The 10,057-nt window shown below is 39.8% G+C and overlaps 1 protein-coding gene across 1 annotated transcript in view; it reads left to right on the top strand.

Moving 5' to 3' along the window:
• The window catches only part of NCKAP5 (NCK-associated protein 5), a 914,632-nt gene that overhangs the window by 109,205 nt on the left and 795,370 nt on the right, over positions 1 to 10,057 (top strand).

Here is a 10,057-nt window from a genome sequence, read left to right as displayed (position 1 = left end):
GGAGAGGGACATCATGCTTGGGAGGGTGGAGGGACAGCGCAGGAGGGGAAGACCCTCTATGAGATGGATTGATTCGGTGACTGGGGTAATCAGGATGTGTGTGTCAGAGGCAGTGTGGTTGGCACAGGATAGAGTAGGGTTTAGGGATGTTGTGCATAGGGTCGCTATGAGTCGCAAAGGACTCGACGACACCACCACCAACATCATGGTGTATGAGTCATTGTTTATTATCTTTGTTTTGGATATTGTCTCAGTTAAGTAGCGCTGCTATAACAGAGATACCACAGTTGTTGACTAATTTAACACACAGTTTATTTTTCCCCAAATTTAGAAAGTCCAAATTGAGAGCACTGGCTCAGGCTCAAGGGGAAGGTCTCCTGTCCTACTCCTCCTCCTCTTCCTCCTTCTTCTTCTTTCTGTCTCTTTCTCCCCCCCCCCCCCAATGGAGAAAGATCCTTGGTTCTTCACCTTCCTACTTCCTTGGCAATCTCCATTTGTCTTGTTTTGGGTGTTTTCTTCCTCTGGATGTAGGAAGTTCTCAGGGCACAGGATATGTGTGAAGGATGTGCTCTCCTCCTGAGTATTCTTGCTTGGTCATTTTCAAGTCTCCCTGGCTTACTATTCTCTCCTTTGATCTCTAATAGAGTAAAAAAAAAAAGATGTGATTCAAGCCAGGGTGTTCTTTGAGTAATGACTGAACTTCTGCCTTGCCATCTTGTAAGGACATATATCTCAAGGCATGGGCCTACTTCTTACTATGTGGTTAATATATAGAGATTAAAATTTATAATATATTCCATAAGATGAAGGCTAATCATGTCAGATCACGAAGGGGAGGGTTATATATAACACAAGTTGACACTTATTTTTGAAGGACAGAATTCAATCTATGATGTGGACCATAACCTTTAATTACACAATGGTGCTTGCTGAAAATCGAGAGGGCTTGAGGCATTTAAGAAGTGATAAGAGACTATCTTCTTCAGTGTGGATTACACTTCAACATAAAGAAAACAAAAATCCTCACAACTGGACCCAATATTATGATAAATGGAAAAGAAGATTGATATTGTAAAGATTTCAGTTTACTTCAAACAACACACATGGACTCAGTACTCAATAAATCATGCAACATATTGCACTGGCCTCATCTGCTGCCAGGCATCTCTTTCTGTGCTCAAGAGCAGGTTTGCCACTTTAAAGATGAAGGTGTACTTGACCTGAGAAATTGTTGGTTGTATCATAGGCATATGGAGGTTGCATGATGAATGAAGAAGACCACAGAAGAATTGATACCTGTGAATTGTGACATTGGTGAAGAATACTGAATATAGCTTAAATTACCAAAAGAGAAAAACAATCCCTTTTGAAAAAAAATTATAACCAGGGTGCTCTGGAGAAGCAGGGATTGTGAGGTCTTATCTCCCACCCTTTGATTATGTTATAATAAGGACAGTAAAGTTAGAAAAGAAGAAGGTCAGCTGAAGAGAGAATGGCCCTTAGTGAGGGGAGTTGACACTGGGACTCCAAAAATGGACTTTCAGTACAGCAGAAATTATGAGGTTGGTGTAAGTCGGCAGGGTTCCCTTTTGTTATTCATAATATCCGTAAGAGTCAAGAGTCTGCTTGATGGGACCTAACACTAACAACAACACTGAATACTGAGTACATTTTATTTGATGATACCAAAGGGAAACAAAATTTATGAATGTTAGAAGAAAACAGTGCTTCTAATTTGATTTTACAAATTTCAAAATAATGCTGATAGTAAAAGATCTAAATATGGATAAAGATTTTGGGAGGATTTGAATGAAGACTAAAAAGACGTTAAATGATGAGATAAAATGAAATCTGGAGTAGAGAAAAAATGAACATAAGGGATATCCTTCTTTATGAAATTATACTACAAAAGAGACTTTTAAGTATAATTATGGTTATAAAAGAGTAAATCTCAAAAATTTAGATTGTGTATACTATCCAGAAATATTTCTCTGGAGAGGCTTATATTTTGAAAACAACAGCTTGAAATCCATATTAAAAAAAAAAGAAGCAAGGCATAGATTTGAAAGTTGTGGTTTGTGGGTTTTTTTAACCTTTTTTACCATTTCCCTATTAAAGAATCCATACCAGAAGCATCTTAAATAACAAGAAACACTTGACCCTGGATTTCCACCCATCATCAATGGAGTTTGTCCAGCCATAAATAGGAAAATACATGAGGCAATAGCATAATCTTCATTAGATGAAGTTGTCTTGGATTTTTGTAAGGAAGAGTAGTGAGAGGAGTATATATAAAGAAGCCAACATTGTATTTCTTGGGTCATGTCAGGCAGGTTTAACGAGTGCTTCCCTCATGTTGTCTTGGCATTATGGCTTCTTGCAGCCATATTTAGCAACACCTTCATTGGTTTTCTAATTTAAACCCACACTATCAATCAAATATGATAGTTATGCCTTGCGAAGAGGTGCTGTAAAGCTGGAGAAGGCTTAGATAAGCTGAACATGTTGAAAAATGATATCTCCAACCCTGGAGTCCAGGAGCTGAGACACGGTCTTATTTTATATGGTTTGTAGGAAGAGAACCAATCAGCCTTTACAAGATAGTTTCCATAGCTACTGGGCTCAGTCAAAGAAGTGCTGTCACAGCATTTTTTTTTCTTTGCCACCTTTACTGCTTTATGGTAGCGACCAAGGCAAGTACGTTTCCACAGATGAAATGCTCCAAACTCGTGTCTGTTAAAAGCAAAGTTTCTTTGTGAAAACCACCTTGCATATCCAAGCTTTAACTCACGCTCCTTTTCTGTTCACTGTCTCCTCAGAAATGTCCTCAGCTGTCATACAGACTTGTCAAAATCTTCACAGAAAATGTCCTGTTTTGCATGAAGAGGTGAAATAAATATCATTCCATTGGCTTTGTTGCTTGTGGAAGTCTTGCACAATTTGGAAATGTACAGTGCTTGAGTACCTGTTACTCTTCAGAAAAGTTTTCTCATTTGTTTGTATTTTTTAAGCCGTGGAGAGCAAAAAGCAATGGTTGGAAGGGCCTGGGTCATGCAGCTGTGTTTGTGTCGTTATGTGATGTTGCGTAACAACTATGACTCCTAGTGACAATTTATGAGCGGCAAGTCAGCATTTTGCCTTACCCTACATCACCTTCATGGTCTTGGACAGGTTCAAGGCTGTTTCAGAATCGGCGCAAAATCCATCCTGTCTTTTTGTTGACCCTCTCCATCTTCCCACATGATATTTTTCCCCAAGGACTAACCCCTCCTGATAACATGTCCAAAATATATGGGGAACCATTTCATCATCCCTGTCTCTGAGGAGCACCCAGGTTGTACTTCCTCCAGGACAAATGTTTGTGACCTTTTGGCAGTCCGTGGGATATTCAGTGCAAAGTCCATGGGCTACTTCAGTGCAAAGTCATGGATTCTGCTGTCATTCTTCCACATTATCTAACGTGTCCATACATATCAAGAGTGCCTTAGTTGCTGTTCTTGCTCTTTAACCCTTTGGAGAGGTCATGTAGGAGCAGCATGATTTTCCAGAGTGTGTGGGAGGGTGCCCTGGAATGGTTGACTCTGGCATATGCAAAAGCCTACCATCCAAGTCACCCCAGGTAAGCCCACAAATCCAGAAAGGAGAATGGACTGACAGCAAAGGCAGCTTTAAAACAGACGCTTTACTTCCTCGTTCCGACTGTGCTGCTCATCCCAAGCTCTATTAATTGGATGCTCAGTTGTCCCAGGGCTCACCTGCTTGCTAGAGCCTGACTTGCATTTTAAACACACTTACTCTTTTGATGCAAGGGCTTTTCCTTCCTTTCTTACAGAGTGTCCTAGCAAAGCATCCAAGTTAATTTTCTGAAAGCCCTATTTGTTATGTTCATTCTAAAAAAAAAAAAAAATAGTAGAAACAAGAGAAATAGGGTATTTTCCAAGTGAGTTTTGACAGCATTGCTTATTTTCAGAACATGGGTGAGTAATTAAAAATAGAAACTGACCTTTTTTATTTTTTAACTATTTTTGCTTGTACTGTCCAAAATCCTCCAACATCTCTGAAATGCACTGGTATGGGAGAAAAGCTGGAGACGGGGTGGGGGAAACAAGAACACATTCCTACAATGTCTGAAAGAAGAGTTATTAGTCCCCTTCAGGACTAGAGAATGGGCAGAGCGTGCAACTGTTTTTAGAGTCAGTGGCACTCATAGTGACCTTATGGACAGCAGACGAGAATGTTGCTATATCCTGCATCATCTTCAGAATCTCCGCCATGCTTGAGGTTACAGTCCGTCTGTCAATTCATCTTGTCAAGAGTCTTTGTCTCTTTACCTTTCTCACCATGAAGCCTTTTTCCAAGGACTGGACTCTCTTGACACCAGGCCCAAAAGAGGTGAGACAAAGTATCACACTCCTGGCCTCTAAGAAACACCCTGATTCTGTTTTCTCCAAGACAGACTTGTCTAATCTTTGGGCAGTCCATGGAATGGATATTCAGTATTCTTTAACAGCCCACAATTCAAAGGCACAAGCTCTCCTTGTGTTACCTTTATTCAGTGTTCAACTTTCAGATGCATAGGAAACCATTGAAAATACCATGACTTGAATTGGCCACATGTTAGTTTTTAAAGTAGGAGAGGAGAAAAAGGCCTTTACTCCTCAGAATGATTCAGTCTGTAGCCATCATGTCTCCTGTCTGTGACATTTCCTGTTGGAAGTGATTATCAACCCTAGAATATGACTTGTTGCATCCATTTTTTTAGAGCAATAGATAAATGCCTGTATTTATAAATACAAATTACATTTTGCAAGCATGATATAAATAAATCTTCTCAGGAAGATCCAAGTCTTAGATTACTGAGCTGGGAATCAGCAGTGATTTGAATCCTGTTTGTAAACGACTTTCAACTCCCCAGATAAAGTATGAAATGTTAGTGTGCATCTCTGTGAGAATTTTTATTTATTGTGGCTGAGCTGTGCTGCTGATGGTGACATAAAGTCCCAAAAAGGAGGGGAGGAAAAATGTCTGAGATTTAAAAGCAAACTAACAGTTTCTGGGATAAAATTCCAGAATATGTCAATAGTTGTTTATCAACACACAGTGGAAATGTTTCACAAAATCAAAGCACCTGAGATCAACTAGAACATTTAACTTTCTCTCTCAAAGCCATTTGATGTGGCCTGGTTTCCCTTAGTTTGAAACAGAAGGTGACCCCTGTGTTGAAGTTTATATTCTAGAATAAGGAAATGATAAAATCAGAAATTTTAGAGTCTCATGACTATGTCTGAATGGAGCTAAGGTTTAGCCAAGTAGCCGAGCTTTGAAGCCAATGATGTGAGGACAGATGCAAAGGGACAAAATGGAATACAGTGCTTTTAAATGAATAAGATTAATCTCCTATCTGGAATGAAAATAAAGGCAAATGGCAGCCTTCCATGGGAGAAAGATGTGCCAGTCGGCTTCCCTCATGATTGCGGCTCTGCGGATCCTGTGGGGCAGTTCTGAGATGCCCCTTAGACTCCCTATAAGTCAGAATGGACTCGGCAATACTGGGCTGGGTTTGCTTTTGGCAGCCCTCCAGTAAGTGCTTTTTAAATCGCATTATTAGGGCTTGCTTAAAACATTCACCTCCGATTCTCTGTGGAGGTGGATGGTGGAACCGCCATATGCCAGCTTGGGCCCAAGCCAGGGCAGTGCAAAGCCAGGCTTTTGCATTCCAGCCGGCCACTCGCCTGCCTGCCTGGCGGAGAGCACTTTGTGTATGTAGAGTAAGTGGCCAAGTTATTTGTACACAATGGGAAGCTGAAATTTCATTTCCACATGAAATTAGTGAATAATGGCTTTCAGGACTCCCTAAATAAGCATGCCCAAGACACCTTCAGCATTCTAAGTCTGTCTGCAGGCCCCCAGCCATCTGGATGAGACCGAAGAAGAATCCTGCCATGCAGTTGGTTCCTTTGGGTGGCAGAGGTGAGACAAGGCCAAATCTAAGTGGATGGAGTCTGTACTTAGGCTTTTGCTTTTTAACCTAGCGTTTTGATGTGACTAAAATTGATCATTCTCGGAGTTGATCCTGGGATTCTTTACAGTCTTGTATTGGTCTGATTTGTACAGATATGCATGCTCAGGTACACAGATCTACCTTGATTTCCACCTAGACACTTGGAAGTGTCCAGGTTGATTTCCAAGTGTATGCTGTTGAATGTGAACTATGTCAATTATGTCCGTGTTTTCATCTTCTAGGTTGTTATTATTTTTTTCATCCTGTGATTTCTTAAATACACCTGTAATTTAATTTTGGATGTAAGGCTTAAGAAGATTACTTTACTGGCTTGGCCAAATTCAATAACTATAGAATATCTTGAATCAAAAGCTGCTTTTTGACAGTAATGAAATGGATGCTTTCTTAACATTTAGGGGGGAAAACTTCCCTATCTGGCAATTTAAAAGTTAACAGTGAAAGTGTGATTTGAGACAGTTTTATTCCTTTTTGTTAGAGTAAGATTTGAAAAAGAAATAAGATCAGGAATATTTATTTTTAGATGGTAAAATTTTGGTATTTTGCCTCCATGTAATAATTACAGTGAAAGAATGGGGATTGGGAAGGAGACGACCAGATGGAAACATCCCTGAGGTAAAGTGGAACATTTGTTCTCAGAAATGGAACAAATGCCAGAAAAAAAAAGTATAAAAATTTTATTCCAATTTTTCCTGATTTTAGCTTAAAAATGTAAAAATAGGCAAAGCACCATTTCAGCTTTCCTTTATCTTCATATAAGAATACGTTAGAATTTAGCAAATGACCAGGCTCCAGATGAAAGGTGGTGGGAGGTTGGAGGAAATTATTAATGGACTATGAAATAATCTGTGGCTTGAGGCTTTTTGGGTAGGAAAAACTAGAATCTAGTTGGTATAGTCAGATTCCCTGATTTTCTTATAAACCATGTAATAATAGATAGAGGCTAATGGCATTCAGGAAGAAATGAGGTTTCATTTGGTTTTCCTTAACTTGCTAGAATTTCAGAGTATAGTATTTTTCAACAAGTATTATAAAAATCTGTGGCAAGATAAGAGTTTTCTGTGCCAGTCCTCTATGATATGTTGATTTGTGGAGTGTTCTAAGAGAATGAGCCGTCAGCTGGAGCTGTGCTACCCTTTGCAATTTGAGCAATTCACTGAAACGATATTTGTTGTAATGGGATTTGGCGTGTAACTTTATAGTGTGGGTTATAAACATTAATTAATTTTGAGGCAGCTGCTCGTTAAAGATTCTTTCTCATAAACATAAGTGAATATATTTTAGAAGATGCCAGCACATGAGAGATACATTAAGTGGATTTTGATAAATGTATTTATTTAATGGTCTTGATTGATAGGAATAAGAAATTAATATTTAGTGGAATATAACATGATTGTCTTCAAAAGACAAGTTGAATTGTGAAAATATGCTGGCAAGGGCATTTCCAAAGTACTAAAGAGCAAGGATATCAGTTTAAAGACTAAGGTAACCAGATCCAAGCCCTTTTTTTTTTTAATTCATTTGCTTCCTAAAGCTACTTAAAGTTGAACAGTGAATAAGGATGACAGAAGAGGAATCTGTGTCTTTGACTTGGGCTTCCAAAAGTACAGAAATCTGTCTTGGAAAAGTATAGTTAAGATGCTCCTTAGAGGCAAGGATGGTGACTCTTTGTCTCTGCTCTTTGGGGTGTGGTGAAAGGAGGGGCAGGTCCTTGGAAAAAGACATGCTGGGAAAGGGGCTGGGTCAGAGAAAGAGAGGAAGACCCTCAACTGGATAGATTGTCCCAGTGATTGTAACAGTTGGCTTAAACGTATCAGAAATCATGAAGATAGTTCAGGATTGGGCAAGATTCAGAGCTGTTTGTTGTTTAAAGGGTTGCTGTGAGTCATAGTTGACTTGATAGCACCTAATAACCACAACTTGACTGACTAGGTAGCAGTACTTTCAACCTGTCTTTTACATTGTCGATTTTACATATAGCATGAGAGTCTAGGAAAAGAATTAGGGATATTATGAGCCTGGAGAAGCTACATTACAGAGTAACACTGATTCTCCATTGATTTTCCAAAGCTATAAATTGCAAGAGAAAGGATTTCTCATCTCTCACCTGTAGAGCTGCTGGTGGTTTGGGGTGAGCAGCTCACTAGGAACTTTACTGCCAGAGGGCTCTTTGATCCATACTTCTTGCTGTGTAATGTAATGAAATTTATTGAGAAAACTGGTACTCAGAGTGATAATAATTTATCTTCAGTTAATGAAGTGGGAGAACTGAAGTGAGATTTTTGTATTCTTATACAGTAAATGTTCTCCCCCGCCCCATCTTCAAGTATGTCATTCATGCCCTTGATCTTTGCCCTTGGTTCTTCAGAGGTAACCTCTCAAATCTTGGCATTTCCCCGGTAATCGTAGGTGTCTTCATGAGGTTTTCAGACTACTTCTTATCCAACAGGTTATGCCAATGAAGTGACTCCTCTGGCCAGACCAGAAAGCCTATCAGTCTCAGATCACCTGCTGTCATTAGACAGTCTGAGGGAGATTGGAGTTCTAATTATTTCATGAAACACCCTCCTCTCCCATTCTCATGCAAAGAGAAGCTCTGTGCATCCTTATGGTACATGACAAGGATGCTAGTGGAATGGTGACAAATCCCCACAGAATCTCTAGTTGGGAACCTTTCCAAAACCTGCCCTAGGCAGTTCTTCCTTGGTATCCTTTTCCTGTTAATAAAATTATACGTGTTCTGTGAATCATTTACTGTCTTATTGGATCTGAGGGAATAGCCATCAGGTCAGAAGGGAGGGAGCTAGGGACTCCCAAGACTATTACTGCTAATGTAAAGGCAAAGAGGGAATCCCTGACTTTGTAGCTGCAAGGATTTTTGGTTTTTGGTAGCCAGTTCTTGTTAGGTGCCATCTAGTCAACTGTGACTCATAGTGGCCCCAGGCACAACAGATGGAAGCTTCATCCAATCCAGTGGGAGTCTTAGTCTTCCAGGTGATGGCAGCCCTGGTTGGCAGTCTGTGGGACTGTATTTACCTTGGGGAATCCGCCGTAGCCCTGCTATGCTTAAAGAATGTGTCATTGTTTCTTTGAGGTCCTGAGACCCCAAGAAGGCTTCTGTACACACATCTTCAGCCTTGGGAAAGTGTATTCTGAGTGTCAACCTGGTAGGGCAGAACTTGCAATATTTAGGCTATGCTTTGTGATATCTTCTGCATTTGTGTTACACATAGTATTCTTTTCCTGCTTCTCTGGTACTGCACGTGCTCCTTGGTTTTTAATGTGCACTGATGTCACTGCTGTCTGTGGATATGTGGTTAGAAAAGTGGAGGAGGTGTCTGTTCCTCCAGTGTTCCCACAGACACAAGTGCCTGCTTCTACCCTATAGTAGTTTGACAGAAACAACTCAAAACTCAGTGCTGTTGAGTCAGAAGCTGTAAATCACACCAGAGGATGTTGCCCATCTTTCTCTGGTAGTGGGTTCACACTGCTCGAAAGGTTCCACCTTTAGTACCAGCACAACTCCCTGTGAATATATACCTCTTCATATAAACACAGTGTCCACACAAAGCAGGAAGGACGAGTGAGCTCAGAATGCAAGTGAAGTGGAAAAGGCATTTCTGAAATGTACTTGACTTTATTAGATGGTGATTGTTTACCCCAAAGGAAGACACTCTCAATGTAATGAGAAAAGATAGACTTGCTATGGTACGAAAGAAACTCTACAGTTTTAGTTGCTGGGAAAAAAAAAACAAAAAAAAAAACATTTCTTGCTTATTTAAGGTAACTTGATTGCTTATTTCATTTTCAGTGGGATAACATTTCTCCATGCAACTACTTATTTAAACCCAAACTAGTAGAATTTACAATAGCTTCAAACTGGTTTTCAGGATTTCTTAGGCAAGCAAGGAAATATAGTTTAGAAGAATATAGAAGAAAATATATTTGAGTCAACATCTTGCATTCTCCTCTTCTCTTCTCTTCTCTTCTCTTCTCTTCTCTTCTCTTCTCTTCTCTTCTCTTCTCTTCTCTTCTCTT

Source organism: Elephantulus edwardii, unplaced genomic scaffold (assembly GCF_000299155.1).
Source record: "Elephantulus edwardii isolate Elephantulus edwardi_28Jun2011 unplaced genomic scaffold, EleEdw1.0 scaffold00143, whole genome shotgun sequence".
Taxonomy (NCBI): Eukaryota; Metazoa; Chordata; class Mammalia; order Macroscelidea; family Macroscelididae; genus Elephantulus; species Elephantulus edwardii.
The sequence above is the reverse complement of the archived record's forward strand: the minus strand, read 5'-3'. Positions and strand labels throughout refer to the sequence as shown.